At 41.9% G+C, this 19,817-nt stretch overlaps 1 protein-coding gene across 3 annotated transcripts in view; it reads right to left on the reverse strand.

Moving 5' to 3' along the window:
- The window catches only part of MGAM (maltase-glucoamylase), a 107,639-nt gene extending 89,009 nt beyond the window's left edge, over positions 1-18,630 (reverse strand). Inside the window, exon 1 of one of the 3 annotated variants that reach the window (XM_077781089.1) lies at positions 18,523-18,630. The gene's annotated coding sequence lies outside the window, so the exon portion shown is untranslated. Of the gene's footprint in view, positions 1-4,457; positions 4,522-4,678; positions 4,696-18,522 lie in introns of those variants that run through there. The other 2 variants (XM_077781092.1, XM_077781093.1) reach the window with 2 other exon arrangements.
- Positions 18,631-19,817: the final 1,187 nt, after the last annotated feature.

Here is a 19,817-nt window from a genome sequence, read left to right on the forward strand (position 1 = left end):
TTGCCATCTACAAAAAAAAAAGGGTGGAGGGGACAATTTAAGATTTAAGTTTTATTTAATATACAGCTGGTAATTTTTTAATGGCAAAACTCAAATCTAACATAAAACAAGTAACTCACAAACCCTTATGGATGTAGCCATCACTTGAATTAAAAATGATCAATTCAAGGGCACCTGAATGCCTCAGTTGGTTAAGTGTCTGACTTTGGCTCAGGTCATGATCTCCCAGTTCATGAGTTCAAGCTCTGCATTAGGCTTTATGCTGACAGGCAGAGCCTGGAGCCTGCTTCAGATTCTGTGTCTATCCCTCTCTCTCTGCCCCTTCCTCATTCATTCTCTGCCTCAAAAATAAATAAATGTTAAAAAAAAAAAAAAGATCAATTCGGGTCGCCTGGGTGGCTTAGTCGGTTAAGCGTCTGACTTTCACTTAGGTCATGATCTCGGGGTTCATGGGTTCGAGCCCTGAGTCGGGCTCTGTGCTCACTGCCAGCTCAGAGCCTGGAGCCTGTTTCAGTCTGTGACTCCCTCTCTCTCTGACCCTCCCCTGCTCACGCTGTCTCTCTCTCTCTCTCTCTCCTAGAAAAAAAAATAGATCAATTCATGGCCAATCTCATTTTTTCTTTATTCCCAGTTACTTCTCTCCCTAACTCTGGATTATTTTAAAGCAAATCTTAGATAGCTTTAAATCTGAAAATATTAAAGTATCAGAGCACCTGGCTGGCTCAGTCAGTGGAGCATGAGACTCCTGATCTCAATGTTATGAGTTTGAGCCTCATGATGGGTATAGAGATTACATAAAAATCTTTTTCTTTAATATTTAAGCATTAAAAATAAATTTTATTAAAGCCAAATAACATACTGTTGCTATACAAAAAAATTTTTTTAAGTAATTCCTTAATCATCAAATATCTAGTTAATGTTGAAATTTCCCTCATTGTCTGATATTTTATAATTTGTTCTACTTTCATCAGGATGCAAGCAAGATTTATATACTGTAATTGGTTTGTGTCTGTTAAACATTTTTTAATCAACAGGTTTGTTTTGTTGATTTCCCTACAATCTGGATTTTGTCGATTGCAACTGTGTGTATACTAAGATGTTTCTCTACTCTTATATTTCCTGTAAATTAATGATAAGATTCTAGAGTTTTGACCAGATACAGGTTTGATTTTTTAGCAAGAACAGTTCACAGCTGGTATGCAATCATAGCAGGAGACACATAAAATCTAGCAGATTCTCCCTTTGTCATATTAATAGCCATTGGCAAGCATTTCTTAGATCCATTATTCAATTTGTTGTGACAGTGGTACTATGACTCTACCATATACTAGATGAAATATTACTGTGGAGAGAAATTCCCCTCATATTACTTAGATCATAAAGGTACAGGAAACCAACTTGACAATAAACTATTAAAAAAATGAAATACATATATCTGTAAAAAAAATAAAAATAAAAAATAAAGGTACAGTTCATATAGAAGAAGTAGTATCAATGTTTGACTCTATTTTCTGGCCTTCAGATAAGGAGTTGTTGCCTTACCATCCTCCAAAGAGGACCAGTGAGAATATGTGTCCAATGTTTTTATGAACTCATGGGTTGAAACACATCTGTACCCACCCATTGATATTATCATTAATGCTCAAGTTGGTCCCTGGTAGTCTTTGATAGTTTCCTTGTTCTCTGTGATAACTGGTGACCTAGGCTCATTTTGCACATTTCCTGCCCCCAGTCTCTAATCAAACATCTCCAAGGCAGCTTTGTTCTTTTCAGTGGAAACAATATTTAGAGACCACAGTTTGGATGAGAGCTGTTGAATGCTACAACTAAATGTAACTGATGGGTCATCTTAACCAGATGGCTACCTCTGAATTCCCAGGGAGAATGGTCAAGTTCAAACAAATACAGAAAGAACACATTTACCTATGTCAAAAGTTGTTATAAATCCTCAGTAGGGATTAAAATATTTTGCCAAGAAGTTTAAATCAGATACTCAGCATGTGGAATCTCTGGGGTTAAGGTCTAGATACCTGATTTTTTAAAAATCCACAAATAATTCTGATATGCAACTATTTTTCAGAAACAGTGATCTTATTATAGGCTTATAAATTATAATAAACATATTTTAGTAGGCAAAACTATATTAAGAAATGGTGTCCATAGCAACATGCAGAAGAATGAAACTAGACAATTTTCTCACACCATATACAGAAGTAAACTCAAAATGGATAAAGGACCTGAATGTGAGACAGGAAACCATCAAAACCCTAGAGGAGAAAGCAGAAAACAACCTCCTTGACCTCAACCGCAGCAATTTCTAACTTGGCACATCCCCAAAAGCAAAAGAATCAAGAGCNGAAAATTGAATTAAAGTCTATATAAAAAGGAAAAAAAAGAAATGGTGTCCATGAAGTTAAAAACCAGAAGTGGAACCAATAGTTACTCAAGCTCCTTCATTTTATGGATAAATAAGGTGAGGTACCTACAGTAGGCAAAACACCTCTCACTAATAAGGGAGGATTAGGCGAAGTAACCCTCACTCATTCAACCTTCTCACACCAGGGGAAGATACAGGGCGACCTGTGCCCCGAGAGCAGCTAGACTGCTCCCGGGATGGATACTGATGCCATAGGTCCAGACACGGAGCCCAGGAACATGGCAAATGTCCTAATAAAAAATAAAATACCACATTCCTAAGGGTGAGTGTGATGATCAACACAGAAACAGGACCTGAAAGAAGGAAGAACTCACAGCTGTTAAAACAGGGACTGTAACTGGCACTGGCACTGGGTCTCTGAGCAGGTTCTCTTAGACCAGAAATGCACAGACATGTTTAAGGTTCTTTCCTGACATGGAGTGAAGCACCCTGTGCACATTCCGATGAGGATTATGCCTTGCAGGTGGTCCTTTCTAGAAATTTCCCTTGGTGCCTCCATTGTGGGACTTTGTCCTTTGCGAAGAATAATTTTCATTCTGGTTTAAGAGGTGCCGCTACCCTCCAGGAGTAGAAAAGAACATAACTCCCCCGTCACTTACTCCACATCCTTCCCAGGGTTACCGTGGTCACCACTGCATTTATCACCTTTCTTCTGACCCGCTATCACCATTCTCTAGAAGGCTTCCCCTTTACAGGTTAACATTCTGTTATTCTCTCTCTCAAACATTAACTAAGTCATATCTTTTAGTTGCTTGTGTCAAATTCCAATGGCATTTTATTAGATAACATTTGCTGTCTTTGAAAGGGAAAGCTTGACATGCCATTAGCTGAGCTAAGTTTTGAGAACCATAGAAATACCCTACCTGTTGACCTAAGATAGAATGCAACTTCCTACTCAGATTGCATTCTATATTTGCAACAATACTGAGATATGAGAATGACGAGGCTAATTTTCCATTTTACGAGTGAAAGAAGGACTGGGAGTCTTTGTGTTTAAATGACATGCTCTCAAGGCTCAAGACAAGTCTGCAGCACAATTCGGGATCCTCAATTCCACCTTAAGGATTGTCCTTATGACCAACCTGCCTCTTAGATAAGGGCATACTTTGTCTTTCACATTTTTGGGGAGAATGTACATCTATAGACACAGATATAGCACTGCTTCAAAAGCACGAAAGACCCTGTGAAGCTATACTATAATGCAGAAATGTGTCACTCAAGAGAGTGAAGCTGATGAGTCACAATCAATACACAACCAGAATGGAGAAAGAAATTCCCATATAAGATCTTACATAGAAGTAGTGAACAAATCCATTGTCAAGTTGGGTAGTATGATGGAATGATTTCTAAAATAAGTTTCATTGATCTAGTTTCTTGTGTCCCCTTAAGTTATAGGAGACTGTACATCAGCAGAATCTTGAATCAGTCTTAGTGAAAAGTGTAAAGTAAAAGGGAAGAGAAGAGCAGAGTAGGAGAATTGCTTCCATTGGCCATTGGTTTTGAGGCCTCAAGAGCTTGTAATGGCTTCCATTACTTAAAGATGAAATGGTATCATCTATAGTCTAAATCTTTTAAAGTTTATTTATTTTGAAAGAAACAGAGAGCAAGTAGGAGAAGGGCAGAGACAGAGGGAAAGATAGAGAGAATCCCAAGCAGGGTCCACATTCTTAGTGTGGAGTCTGTACCCAAAAACCATGAGATCATGACCTGAACTGAAGTTCAGGAGCCACCTAGGCATCCCTATAATCTAACTCTTAATAATCACTCTAGCTAAGGTTTGGTGCTTCTGTATGCCAGGTATGTTCCAGATATTACTGGTAATCTTTATAATCTTGAAATACAGGTATTATCCATCTCTATTTTATGAGCAATGAAACTGAGGTCAGAAAGGTATAAAACTTATCAACAATGATAAACAGTAGAGCTGAAATTCACTCTAAGTCTATGTTCCAAAGGCATAGGTCTCTTCATGACTTCAGGAAAACCCACACCCTCCCCCAACCCTACCTTCTACACTTACCAGAATTGTGTTTCTTCAGTTCAAACAATATCTCCTCTGAGACTTAAAATTAATCCTCCTTCCCTCTCTTGCTCCCTAGCACTCTATCTGTATCTATACTCATAACTCTGAGGACAGTGTATCTTCCTCTCCTAAGTTTTAAGCTGCTAGAGGCCAGTGAGCGAGAGTAGCTCACCCTTCCCTGAGTTATCCCTCTCAGCCTGAGAGTCAGAGATACTGACTCTGGTTCTGTGAGCAGCTGGGTGGTGCAGGGGTAGAGAGCACAGGACTGGGCCATTCTCCTGTTGAGTGTTGCATCTTCTGGGAATCCAGATCCCTTTCAGTTAACATGATGATGCCACCATCATTTTCTTTGTGCTCTATGATGGGGAAAATGTTGGGAAGAACTCCACAGTCCCTCATGAGATGCCCCTGGCAAGTGCTCTAAATGGGTATTTGTTGACTCAGGAGCAAGACTGAGTGGAAACAACACCATAAGATGCTCTGTGTCTTTGCTCAGGGACCTTGTTCTTCTTTCCTGAGGGATAAAGGAGGGACGAAATGAGAAACCGTATGCCTTCATCCCAGGAATCTCACCAGTAACCACAGGAGTCCAAATGAAAAAGAGAAAAAGAAAAAAATTGGATATAAAAAAATAATATAAATTGGAATGCAGTTATTTATTTTACAAAAGGATCCAAGGTTTCTTTTAATCAGCCATTTTTGAAGTATGAAGGAGAGGTAATCAGTATCTCTAGATCTCTAGGGAGGTTTTTTTCAGAATACACAGCCACTTCCCTCTCCATCTGACCTTTGTAACTATTTGTCATATCAATAACAGCTTTCATATGAATTGTAAACCATCTTTTTATAAAGAAAACATACACTAGTAAATCTACTTTCTGGAAGATAATGCTCTTCACAGCCCATTTATTAAGCAAACTCATAACTGAACACTGGTTCATACCCTGTGTTGCTCTATCCCCCCGCACTCTTAGCTCAGGGCCCAGTGATCTTTCTGGGAAGAACTGCCTCCAACTCTACAGACCCCTTTCCTCAGGCTGATTATGAGCTGAGATATTCTCTGTTTTGCTGTACCCACCACAATGGGCATGTCTGCTTTTCTTTTTCCATTGTGTTACAGATTCATTTGATCCATCATTATAAGAATGTCAGTGGAAGTTTGGGAAGGAAAATTAAGTCCTACGATCATCTATCATCTTGAACCTTTCTGGGTAAGTTTTAAAAGTTCCCCGAATGACTTTGATATTCAGTTCCCTCCACTACTGTTTGAAAATCACGTTGGGAATTTTGAGTTCATCAGTGGATTTAATAATATCATATGACACTATATTATTGAGTGGGAGGAGGAGTGGCAGGTGTAAATTGGGGACAGTAAAAAATGGGACAAAAAATAAGTTGGAGACAGTAAAAACAAAAAAACAGATAACATATTTGGAGGGAGTCATAGGGGACGGGTGGCCCCTTGTGAAATTATCAAACTTGTTAAAGCACCTCTAGTATGTCAATGTACCCATTCTACCTCTACCCCCAGCTCATTTGTGGTCAAGTGCGTAAGTTTTCCTAAGGTGTCTCCCCAAAGGTGTGTCTACTTCCTGAAGTTTACAATACCCTTTTCCTCCTCAAATTGTGAGATCCCAGGCATAAAAATTATGCCTGCTTCTTCCTATTTATTTCCTTCCTAAGTATCTACTGGTAGAATCTGCATAATCAATACTTATTGATCAATAACATTTTACTCCCTGATTGATTACTGTGCTAAATATTTCATTAGTATTTTCGTTCATCTTATCCCCAAGTGATCCTTCTCAGAACAAAGAACATGCTAAATAGGCATGAGAATACTTGAACTTGATTTCCTGCCCTACCATTTCTTGCTGTCATAGCTGAAAGAATTTCCCTAATAGTCTTAAGTCTTGGTTTTCTTTGAAAAAATTCTTAATGCTTATTTATTTTTGAAGGAGAGAGAGAGACAGAGTGTGAATGGGGGAGGGGCAGAAAGAGAAGGAGACACAGAATCCAAAGTGGGCTTCAGGCTCTGAGCTGTCAGCACAGAGTCAGATGTGGGGCTCAAACCCACAAACCGTGAGATCATGACCTGAGCTGGAGTCAGACACTTAAATGACTGAGCCACCTAGGTGCCCCTTGAGTCTTGGTTTTCTTACCTGTAAAAATGAAACTAACAATACCTATTGTTATTATTACTTATCATCACTTTCTTATTGAAAATCAAATAAAAACACTTCAAATTTCAAAGCATTGCATGTCATTATGTTATTATTTGCCTGAGACAAGATAGTAGGTGCTGGGTAAGAAGCAGGATGCTCCCAAGACAGATGTTCACTCGCTTACAGTGAGTGTGGCAGTGCACCTCACTCGGTGTTTCATGAAATGGCAGATGCGTGTTCCTGGCTGCTGCCTTTATGAACCTTTTCTGATCTACTCTCCTCTCTGCTGAGTGCTTTAGGGCCTCACGTGTTGGGTGAGTCACTCACTACCTGAGGCCCAGGTGCAGAAAGTCAGGAAGAAACAATGGGAGGTAAAGTGTCTGTCTTGTCCGTTCAAGACCCACTTTCTGCACCCACATCCACAGCTCCTGCCCCACGCTGCCTTGTACATCACACTAGCTTTACTCAAAAATCACAGCCCTGTTCTTCTTCCCTCAGGCCCCAACTTAAAGCTCCCAGCTTGGGAATCTTAAACTTACTGTTTCATTCTGCCTTTCAGCTTCGTTCTCCACTCAATCAATGTGTCCTCATGCAAGCTCCACATTCTGCACAGTCCTTCACCCAAGGATTAAATGACAAGAGATTTGCTTCCTATACCCTGATGAGAAATTGCTCTTTGTCAATATAACACCCTCTTATCTGTGAAAGGAAATGTGGCTGTGCTTTTCCCTATAAGGATGACTTTGGGTCTTCTAACCTAAATTACCCAATTCCAATATTTCTTACCTGTTCTGTCCCCAACACTTCACACTCCCAAAGGCCTATAATATTAATCTCCCATAATATTGATCTTGCATATAAAATTCCATAAAAATTAATAACCTTTCATGCCTGATATAATGAAGTTGGCTAATGAGGTAAAGAGTGATCTCACGTTCACTGGCAAGGACAGGAGTTATCAGAATGCCCATCTAAGTGGTCATATCTTCTTCCCTTTGATGGTTCCTAGTAGCTATGAGATAGGAGATTGCTTATCTTAGGTTTCTCCAATGTTTATAAACACACTGTATGAGACACTGTGAAATAAAAGGTACCCACACATTGTACACACAGTCAAACCATAAATACCATACTCTTAATGAAGATTTGACAAAAACTATTAAAAGGACATACACTCAATCTAGAATTTCATTTGTAGACATTTAGCCCACAAATACACTTGTACATCGAGGTACAGATAAGGGTTTTTCATTGTGGCTGATATGAAACATATATAACAGCAAGACTGAGAACAGTGTAAATATCTATAGAACAGACTGAGGAAAGTGTGCAATAAAATAAAATTCATTATTTTTCAAAATTATGATATGGTGGGTTTTTAAAAAATTTTTAATGTTTATTTCTGAGAGAGAGACAGAGACAGAGAGACAGAATGTGAGCAGGGGAGGGCAGAGAGAAAGAGAGACACAGAATCCAAAGCAGGCTCCAGGCTCTGAGCTGTCAGCACAGAGCCCAACAGGAAGCTTGAACTCATGAACCAGGAGATCATGACCTGAGTCAAAGTCAGATGCTTAACTGACTGAGCCACCCAAGTGCCCCTGATATGGTGGTTTTTAAAAAAGTCCACAAATTCTTTGATACTCCTCCCTTCAGAGATGGAGTCAAATCCTCTGTCCCTCACTCTTTGAGAGTTGGATGGACTCAGTGACTTACTTCTAACAAACAGAATGTGGCGGAGGGGATGGTGTGTGACTCCCAAGACTAGGATGTAAAAGGCAGTACAGCTTCTTCCTTTCTATTTCTCTTGAATCATTTTCTTGCTCTTTTTCTTGGCTCAGTTCTTGGAGAAGCCAGCTTCCATATCACAGTGACGCTCAAGCAGGCCTATGTAAAGGTCCAACAACCAGCGAGAAACTGAGATGGTTAGCCAATAGCCAGGGAAGGGCATCATCTCAGAAGTGGGTTCTCCAGTCCCAGGCAAGCCTTCACATGACAACAGTCCCTGGTGACATCTTGGCCGCAATGTCATGAGACACCTTGACCCAGAAACACCTAGCTAAGCTGCTCCTGCACTTCTAGCCCATAGAAACTGTGGAATAAAAAATATTTCTTGTTTCAAGCTATGAAATTTAGGAGTAATTTATCATGCAGCAATCAATAATTAATAGGCATGGATAAATAAGATTTCTTGAATAATGTATCACTTGCATTAAAAAAATCTTTCTGCCTCTTATCAAATGTCTTTCTGTGTCATATATTTAAATATGGTTACCTGTTCTATGGAACAATAATAACATTTCTTTAATGTTTGTTTATTTATTTTGAGAGAGAGAGAGAGAGGGAGACAAAGAATCCCAAGCAGGCTCCACTCTGTCAGTGTAGAACTCCATGCAGGGCTTGACTCCTTGAGCCATGAGATCATGATCTTAGGTGAAATCAAGTCAGATGCTTAAGCAACTGAGCCACCCAGGTACCCCTGGAACAACAATAATTATTTTCTACTTATAGAAGAGAAACATTTCCTTAAACCTTAAAAAAAAAACAAAACCAAAAAACCAAAAAACCTTCAGCATCATCTAGCTGACATTACTTTCTGAATCTCAGGGATCTTGATGGTGAAATCTACAATCTAATTTAGGAATGCAACTTAGGAAAATGAAATTGAGACAAATGGCAAAAGGCAAAGACAATAAGAAAGTAATCTAAATTGCTTACTTGCTTTTAAAAGAAAAATGTTAAACAACCTGTTACTTGACAGTCTGTTATCAATCTTTAAATATTCTATTCCAGGGGTGCCTGAGTGGCTCAGTCAGTTAAGCGCCTGACTTCGGCTCAGGTCATGATCTCATGGTTTGTGGGTTCGAGCCCCGCAATGGGCTCTGTGCTGACAGCTCAGAGCTTGGAGCCTGCTACTGATTCTGTCTCCCTCTCTTTGCCCCTCCCCCACTCATGCTCTGTTTATCTCTGTTTCAATAATAATAAACAGAAAAATTTTTAAATAAATTAAATAAATATTCTATTCCATACAACAAAAAGTGTACAATTTGATAATAATGATAAAAAGAACTAATGATGATTGAGTGAATGTGCTAAAAGTTTACATAATTTGTTGCATGCAATCCTCATGACAGTCCCAAGTTAATTACTGTGACAGCCCCACTTTCAGATGAGGAAATTAAAATTTTAGCAAGGTCAAATAACTTGCCTGATGCTACATAGCTGATAAGAGAAGCAAAGCCACAATTTCAACACCTGGCCTTTGGACTCCAAGCCGGAACTTTCAACCATTACTCTGTAGTCGATGTCATAATGCCCCATGTTGTACACCAGCTCAGGCTTTTTGTGAGATTGAGGTTTTATCAGATAGTATCTGGGTCATTAACTACATACTCAGAATGTGCACAGTACAACGCTAAGCACTTACGTGCATTATTTCTATCAGTCCTCACAACCACTTTACGAGGAGGAACTGTTATTATCTCCAGTTTACGAATAGTTAACTGAGCTTGATAGAAGTTAGGGTGCCCAAGGGTCAGCACTCAGAGCTCAGCTTCAAACCAGAGAGTCTGACTCCAAATGTCATGCAATGCAGGAAACTTATATATTTCTGAATAATTAAGGCCGCTAAATTAAGAGGAGGTACGATGGACAGGAGATGGCTGTGTTTTTGCAGAGATAATCATGGGGTTGGAAGCTTTGTGGAAAGAGAAGGAAACAAAAATTGTGCAACATTTCAGTCCCCACAGCACCTGGGGGATTTAAAAGTGCTTTTGTAAACATTCATAGAAGTCAATTCACTTTAAGTGTATGGCCCACGGCACTGCGTTAAATTCTCCAAGAGACCAAGAACAAGCAGCTGATGCTCGCTTTCCATGACTATTCATCACTGAGTTATCAATGCTATGTCTTTGGGGGGGGGGGGGAGGTAGATCTGATAGCAGTTTATTTATTCACTCATCAATTATTTATTAAGCTCCTGCAATGTGCCAAGCATTCTTCTAGGAGCTGGTTCTACAGCAACAAACAAAACATATAAAAACTCTTTCCCTCATGGGACTTACGCTCTTGTGACTAGAAAAAAAAATGCAATCAACAAAATGAGTATACCTGTCCTCTAGGTTAGGCTGTGGTAGGTGCTACGGAGAAAAATAAAACAGGGTGGAAGATGAGGAAAGTGGGGGTGAGGGTTGTACTTTCAATTAGACTGTTCATGGAAAAGCTGACTGGAAGGTTCAAATTATTAATCTACATAAACTGTGCAGACTCCAACAGTAATTTTTTTCCTCCTGAATTAAAATGGTTATATGATAGGTGCCTGGGTGGCTTAATCAGTTAAGCTTCTGACTTTGGCTTAGGTGATCATATCACAGTTCGTGAGTTTGAGCCCCACATCGGGCTCTCTGCTCTTAGCAAAGTGCCTGTTTCAGATCCTCTGTCTCTCTCTCTCTCTGTCCCTCCCCTGATCTCCCTCTCTTTCTCAAAAATAAATAAACATTTCTAAAAATAAAACAAACTGATTATATGAATAATTGTCCAAGGTCATTTTCCTGTTACTTTTATAACTATTTAGGCAGAGCAAGTAGATGAACCAGGTAGGGGCCCAAACTGTTGAAATAGCTATCAAAAGTAATTTCAGAAAACTGGATAATCAATTGTCATATTTTCTAAATACAGTGCCGGTATTTGCATATGATAATGAAGCCTTTCTTTTAAAAATCCTTTGATAACACAAGGCAAGAGATCTAGTGGGAAAGAGAGGGTTAGTTTCACAGAGACTAAGAAGAACTTTCAAAGAAGAGTCCAGCCAGTCATGGCTATTCCTCAAAATTCCTGGGCAAAACTTACTGGGTTGGTTCATTGCCAACCGGCCACTGTCTAACCCCTCCTGGCCTCAGTTTCCCCATCTGGACCACAAAGGGATCATATCTAGAAGACAGGTATGGCCTCCTGTGACCCCAGCACCAGGGGGTGCAAAGGCTTATCTTCCTCATCACCTTCTGCGGCTAACTCCTGAACCAACTTTAGACAGAAAATGTCTTCTAAGTCCACCTGCTCATGGGTATTACACTCTTAGGGAGCAGTTTGTAAAGTAACTTTATCAGCTCATCAAAGCTCATTTTACAAGGCAATGGCTGACAACAGAAACATCACTGGCATCACCTATCTAAGCGTCAGTGAAATAGTGATGAGCTACTTAAAACTGGGGTACAGGACAGAATGTCCTTGCACGCCATTTGCTCCCGGATACACGTTGGCCCTACCCAGCACAACAAACCAGGGACCCCTCCCCTTTCACTCCCACCCTGCCCAGCACACGTGCACTCACTGTTCCAGTGACAGTCCTGCCCTGCGTGGACAGCAGGAGGTCCCTTTAACACATAAAAGCCACCGTTGGGGACCCGTATCACCAACCAGATCGCTCGTAGCCTTTTCTAGTAGTTTTTTTCTAGTGAGCCCATGGCACTGATCTGGGCCTCCCTGTCTTTCCCCAACAGAAACCCCTCCTTCCCACCTCAGTGGCCAGGAAATGTCCCCAAGGGTCTAGCACCAGTGAGGACCCAGCTTCCTTCAGGCTTTACCGGAGAGAGGCAGTCAGCAGCAAGCCGCCCCCTTCCGTTCTGTTTCACACGTGACTGCCAGGGCAGGCCCTGTGTCTTTCCCTCCAAGCCCTCCTCCCAGACTCCACATGAAGTCTCTCACACCCCCCACAGCCCTCGGCCCACCAACGCCTGCCCACGTCCCTGTAATTCACACACTACCTGAGACTCTTCCCAAGAATAATTCTTTATTCCATCACTAAGGCGCCCAACTCATGGAGATAGCAATAGATTTCTCAATTTCCTGACCACAGTGGACTCGCTAATCACAACTCGGCATCCTTTCAGAAGGAATATTCCTACAGGCTCTATTCTAACCCCTCTGCCTCCCTTCCCCCAACTCACGTCCTGAATCAGGAAGAATTGCTACCCCGAATATTAACTCTTTCATCACCCTCCCCCACATACACACACACGACACACACATGCGCGAAGGTTTAGCTACCGTATGGCTTGTAGACCCAGCCTTGGTCTAGAAGTGGGCATGCTCATGCATGCTCGCGCACGCGCACACACACACAGAGCAAGAAAATAATTAAATGAGCTGAATCTTGTTGTAAGTGTGTTTTTGTGTAATTATGTTTGCTGTTTAGTTCTGTGTTTCACCAACTGCAAGGGCAGTCTGACTACAGGAGATCAGCACCCATCCACACACACTTGCACACACACCTCTAGAGCCATAGATGAATACACGGCTCACACACCTACCTCATCGCCTACTGCCACTGCTCCTGCTGTCCCCCAAGGATGGCCTAGTGACAAAAACAAGGAGCACAGTCCACAGAGTGCAGCCACAGCCCTGGTGAGTGGTTACTGTGTTCATGTTAATGGGTTTTAGATGCAAATGACTGCCCAGCTTTCATTCTCAGGATCAGGCTCACTAGTTAATTAGTAATCATGGTTTTCTTCGGAGAACATCCCAAAGAACCTGGAGGGAGATGTGACTGCCCTGACCCTCTCTGACCCCTCCGGGTGCTGAATTTAGCAGGGGACAGTGAGCTCAGGTGCCTCGCAGAGGAACACAGACTGACTCAACCAGTAGATGATAAGAAGCAAAAAAGTAAACCATCGCAGTGTCCCACTGACATGTATTAACACAATCTGCTGATTTGTGATTTGGAGGAAATAATTTTGGAAATGTTTTAAAAATAGTTTTCTTCTTTTCTTGTCCCTAGAAGACCTGTCTGCAAGCATTTCTGTGCTATGGAGGTCCTTGGGCAATCTGGTGTCTCCTGAGGACCTCTCCTAGAATTACATTTTTATGTTTTATCTTTTAAAAATGTTTATTTATTTATTTTGAGGTGGAGGGCAGGAGGTGGTGAGAGAGAATCCCTGTCAGCGCAGAACCTGACTCGAGGCTTGATCCCATGACACTGGGATCATGACTTGAGCTGAAATCAAGAGTCAGATGCTTAGCCAACTAAGGCAGTCAGGCACCCCTAAAATTACATTTTCAAAAGCATGAGACAAAATACATAAGGATACAAAGAAAACAAATTCGACTGAATTAGTAACTAGAATATATTTTTTAATTGCAATATAATAATGCATGTGTTTCTTGAATGATATATTAGCTAACAAATCTAGCATCAGGACCAACAACTATTATAATCTCAAAATAGTGATAAGTGTAACTAGTATCTTGCTATTACCTTCAAAATATGATATAAAAGTAACTGTGGCTTCTCTTGGAACCAAATTCATAGGTGCTTCTAACACTACTAGTGTCTGTGACCTCACTTTATACTTGAAAGGCATACCAAATTTCAGCTGGATTTTAGCAAAGAAAAAATACATAAATATTGCCCTTCCTAAGTTCACTTGCTTTCTGAATTACATCCATGAATCCCAGGTTAAGAGCTTTGCTCCAAAATTTCCTGGCAGCCTCCCTCTCTTGGAATGTGCCATTCCAAGTGTGCTCTGTAAGCCTGTTGTCACCAGTCGCCAAGGAAATACGTACTAAAATTGGAAGGGTTTGCTGAACCTGACAGAATAATTTTATGTCCTTTGACCCCAATAATTAAAAAATGGAGTGGGTATTTGTGTATGCGTGGTTTTTCATTTTGTCTTTCTTGTAATTCATTTGTATCTTAAGTTACAAAAATCTCAGTGAGTGACGTAGTAGAAATTTTAAAAAATTCTCTTTAGCATCAATAGTGTAAAACACCTCCCCCAACTGTTATTCCTAGATTCCCAGACAATTAGTTGCTTTTATGGACCAGTGAAAACCCAGGAAAATATTTGGGCCATTGGACCTAAATTTATAAATTGTGTATAACACCTGGAAAAGCTAAAGACACGATTTATTAATCATTGCCATTTTATAGACTATTAAAATGGAATCAGTTTATCTTTTTGAACAGTTCACTTCCTTGTCCTCATTTTTCTCATCACCAACCATTAGTAGAAATGTTGTCAGGAGCCAACAAACCCTGCAGACCGGATTTTGGGAAACAGCAACCTACCATATTTCTTTGGCATCACAGAGTCAAAGAATTTAGAGCCAAAAGAAGAAGGAAAGGGAAACTAAGGAGCAAGGAGGCCAGCTGGGCACCAAGGCCTTTTCTGTCTACATTATCTCAACGATGTTCACAATGACCCAACAGCAGCAAGGGCCTGAAGTGCCCTCCGAATGCTTGTCTGCTCAGCGTTAGGGACTAGGTGGGTTGGAGCATTTGGTATCAATTCTAAGGACCACCAAGCACTGCCACCTCATTTTACAGATGAAGAAGCTGGGGCCCAGGAATTTTGCGAGGTTTGCATAAGTATAGAGACAAAAGGTCCAGATGTGACATCGGGAAGACCTGAATTCAAAGCCAAGGTCTGCTTTATGGCTTAGGATGCAGTGCCACATAAGCCTCAATGTCCTTAACCTAGATGAAGACAGAAATGGTGCCTGCTCAATACATTATAAGGAGATAAAGAGATAAATGCTATAAGACAAGTAGGAGACTTGGTGTTACCTAATAGCCACACAATAAGTCAGTTACATTTATTAAGATTATTATGCATCTTCACAGCGACGACTGGAACCCAGACCCTGCACTTCCAACCCAAGGCAACCTTCAATTATGTCAGTATCTCCTTCGCTCCCAAATCAAGTTTCTGAATGCAGTAGGTACTCATTAATTTAAAAAAAAAAACAAAACAAAAACCTCATCAAGTACCTACTTTGCACAAGGCCCTGTACTATACACTGACATCTGTGTTGTTGCCTGAGTGTAAGTTTAAAACCTTAGCCCCGGGGCACCTGGTTAAGCGTCTGACTTCAGCTCAGGTCGTGACCTCATGGTCCATGGGTTCAAGCCCCACATTGGGCTCTGCGCTGACAGTGCAGAACCTGCCTGGGATTCTCTCTCTCCCTCTCTCTGTCCCTCTCCCACTTGTGTGCATGTGTGTGCATACACACTCTCTCTGTCTCTCTCAAAATAAATAAACTATAAAAAATAAAAGTTTAGCCCCTGGATGAGACAATATGATTCAGGCCAGACTGAGGTACAAGGACCACGGTGCCCAGAGGGGTTTGCTGTTCTAGTGGCACAGCCTTCCCCGGCCTGAGGATGTCAGGTAAACATGTCTGCTTGGGGGCCGTGGAGGCTGAGCAGACACAGGAGCCAGTAATGTGATGACAGTACCTCCTCCTCCCCATTCCCTGGACAGCACCCTGACTTAAACTTTCATCACCTCCTGTCCTTGCTTCCAACCCTTGAAAACACAACACCAACCACTTCCAAAACACAGGCCAATTCGACACACAGAGATACGTGTGCTATAAACAAGGCACTATCAGAATAGCGGCAACAGCGGCACAGCATGCTTCCTGTGTCCTATGCATTGTGTCAAATGATTCACGTGCATGATTTCATTTCCTCCTCTTCACTACCCTCTGAGGTAGCAACTGTCATCCCAGTTTCACAGACCAGAAACCCGAGACACACAAAGAGTAACTGGCCTGAACTTATATGACTAGTAAAAGGTGAAACCGGAATGCAAACCCAGGCAGTCTGGTCAAACCTGCACTAGAACATGAATGTGAGCGGTGTTCCCATGACCTCATGGCCAGAGAATGTAAGAAGTCAAGTGGCTACCATACAAAAGACAAGACAGCACTGACTAATGCCATTGAGAAAGTACACAATTGGGAGAGAACAAGAAAGAAACTGGAGGCATGGATAGATGGGAGTGGGCAAGGAAGAAGGAAAGACATGTTGAGCCAAGGGATCAGAATATGCAAGACTCAGAGGTTAGAAAGAACGGGACCTATTTCGAAAGTGCAGCAAAGAGACACGGCCACAAAGACAGTTGAGGGAAGGTCAGGGACACTACCGGCAATGCACACTGGAGTCACACTGTGGATAGTATTTTAGCCTCGAGCCACAGATAACCATCACAGATAAGAAACTGCCCAGAGTGGGCATAAGCATGACCTAGATTTCTGAGCTCTCTGCCCAGGCCCCAAAATGCTGAAGTATCTGTCTCTTTAAGTCTTTGGTCAGAACAACTGTCTCCATACCTCCAAACAGAACAAGTGCACATCAGCAGTGAACTCTGGAGGTTGCACAAGCTGCCTGTCCATTGGAGTGACACAGAAATGGGGAACTCTACTGCCCAGAGATCTCCTAAAAATCAAGAGAGCAGCGAGCCAACTACCTCACTGATGCTGATGAGAACATCTGTCTCTCCCCGTGTTGACCTTCCCAAAACAACACTTGATTCTGGCTTCTGTTCTAAACCCTAAAATAGTCAGTCTGTTTTCCAGGATAGATTTCAAATGCTTCTTTCTCTTTAAGGTCACTTGTTCATTCTTGATTCTATCATTCCGATATTTTTTTTCATCATTCACCACTCAGCTTGGCTCACTGCTCTTTCTGCATATCTGGTGCAGCCTTCACCTGAAATGTCTATGTCCTCTGTCTTCCTATGTAAACCCTGCTCTTATTGCAAGGCCAAGTTTAAACTCACTTTGCCATGAAATTTCTCTTAACACTCCATTCATGTTGATGTATGTTTCCCCTTTTCTGAACTACTGAAGTAACAGTAGTTTCAAGAGTATATGATTCTGTTTTATAGATGTGCATACCCCAAAGAGCTCTGAAGAGTGTTAGCCACTCATTAAGCTCCTACTGACTGAGTTCCCTCAAAGGCTCCATCAGAGCCAGCCCCAGGTAGGGGCGGAGCTAAGAAGGGGGCTGAGCACCGGTGGTGCGTGTCTCCATCTTCCTAGCACTGAACATGTTATTGGATTCTCCCTTCCTGGAAGAAAATCCTGTAGAAAACAAGGTATGCATCTGTTTTTATTTTACCGGCAATAAACTACGGTGGGTAAGATATTCCTGACAGATCATTAATCTGAAATAGTTGAATGCAATGTTTGAATAGAGATAAGTCATCTCTTGGGGAGTGTTTCCATGTGAAATCTTCAGATGGTGGTTTAGTGATCTGACCATCTGGTGTCCTGGAAGGGCATAGTGTTTGGAATTGAACTAGCCCGGGCTTGGCTCTCAGAGTCTCTACTTATTGCTGCACTCATTTAAATTCTCTGAAGCTTCTAATTTTCTGTAAATTAGAGGTGACAATATGCATGACATAATATTATTTTGAGCCTAAGCTGAGATCGTAAGCACCTGACATCCAGTTTCAGTTTTCCAGTCTCTCCCTAACTGGTCTTTTCTGAAAGTAAAGTCAAATGAAATCCAGCATGCAGTGGCATTAGCTTAAATTCTGTTTAGAACTCTTCCTCCTCAGGGCTCCCTAGTGCCTGTCAGTTGAGCTTCAGACCCGTGATTTGGGCTCAGGTCATGATCCCAGGGTCGTGGGATCGAGCCCTGCATTGGGCTCCTCATTGAGCGTGGAACCTGCTTGGGATTCTCCTTCTACCTCTCTCTCTCTCTCTCTCTCTCTCACTCTCCCCATCCCTCTCTCTTTGCCTCTCCCCCACCCTCTTAAAAAAAACACACAAGAAACAAAAACTTCTCTTCCAGTCCAGCAGGAAGAACCTCACTGGAGGGTTGGGCTGGAAGAGGTGGGCTCTTCCCTTCATTGACCACTGGCTCCCACGGAACTGATTCCCAGGGCCCAGGAGGGTGGAGGAAAGCCAGACCTAGCCCAGAACTTTGTTCTTTGTTCTACAGGACCACCCTCTCCCCCTGCACACACACGCGCGAGCGCACGTGCACACACACACACACACACACACATGTCCATACTAGGGTGCTCAGACTCACAGGCACATGCCATCCACACCTTCCCATCACAAATCATCTCTCATGGTCACCACAGCCCACAAACTTGAAGTTGTACCTGTTTCTTTGTATTGCAGTTGTTTTTCCTTCTTTTGTTCCAAGTATAAGCTCTTCACACCGGAGGCTACCTGGAAGGCAGAAAAACTCCTGGTTGGAGCTGGAGTAATTTCTCTGCTCAGAAGTGTTCAGAGGAAGGTGGGGTGGGGTACAAGTGACCAGTACTGAGCATTACAGCATTTCCCTCCCTTGAGAAATATCTATTATTCAGCAGTTTGATTTTGCCTCTTACCCCGTGGACAGAAACATATGTACATACAGGTGTGGGTCTAAGGAGAGCGTTGTTAGGAATAATACTTCACCTGTTATTCACGTGTTAGTCATAAAGCCTCAATTTATATCACACCGAGTAGTTCTCAGAGCACTTTAAACTGTATTATTTCTTTCATCACAACAACCCCATGTGATAGGGCAGGTATTTTAATCCCCATAGAAAAAACGAGGAAACAGACACTAAGAAAAATGACTTGCTAAAGGTCACGCAAAGAGTGGCAGAGTCAAACTAGTAGTAATTTCATTTCAACACAGGAGTCCAGGGGTGCCTGGGTGGCTCAGTCAGTTAAGTGTGCAACTTTAGCTCAGGGGTCACGAACTTGCTGCTTGTGAGTTTGAGCCCCATGTGGGGCTCTGTGCTGACAGCTCAGAGCCTGGAGCCTGCTTCAGATTCTGTGTCTCCCTCTCTCTCTGCCCCTCCCCATATCTCTCTATCTCTCTCTCAAAAATAATATACAATAAAATAAATAAAATACTAAATAAATAAACAATACAGGAGTCCAATGTAGTAGTAGTTCACAGACTCTGAAGCTGGTAAATACTCCACTAAATAGAGAAATTTCTTTTTCAGACTAAATATGTGTTCATTCATTCAACCAATTCCAAGTTACTCTTTGCCACATCTCCCAAAGGGGAAAATTTCAGATCCTGTCAGTTATGAAATTCTACCATCCTCACCTTACAGATGGCCACTTCTCCTTAAGCCCAAATCTTGTACTAGAGATTCACAGGGTCTCCACACGGCTCCCCTGTCCCAGGCCCAGAGAACACGTGCCCACATGGGCAAGGGAGCCCAGCGTCACCTGGACCCACCGGTCACAGCACTGGACAGCTGACCCCACCTGGTCCAGTGGAATCTCTCTCTCAGAAATTAGGATTTGAGACACAGAGTCTGAATCATATTGCACTGGGTGCTAAGTTGGTGGGGTTGTGTCATGGAGAGAGAGAGATGAGAGCTTCACTGAAAATACTTGTTTACCCAGAAGAGGATGGAATAGACATGTAGAAAGTTGCAGAAATAAG

This window comes from Crocuta crocuta, unplaced genomic scaffold (assembly GCF_008692635.1).
Source record: "Crocuta crocuta isolate KB4526 unplaced genomic scaffold, BGI_CrCroc_1.0 scaffold228, whole genome shotgun sequence".
NCBI lineage: Eukaryota > Metazoa > Chordata > Mammalia > Carnivora > Hyaenidae > Crocuta > Crocuta crocuta.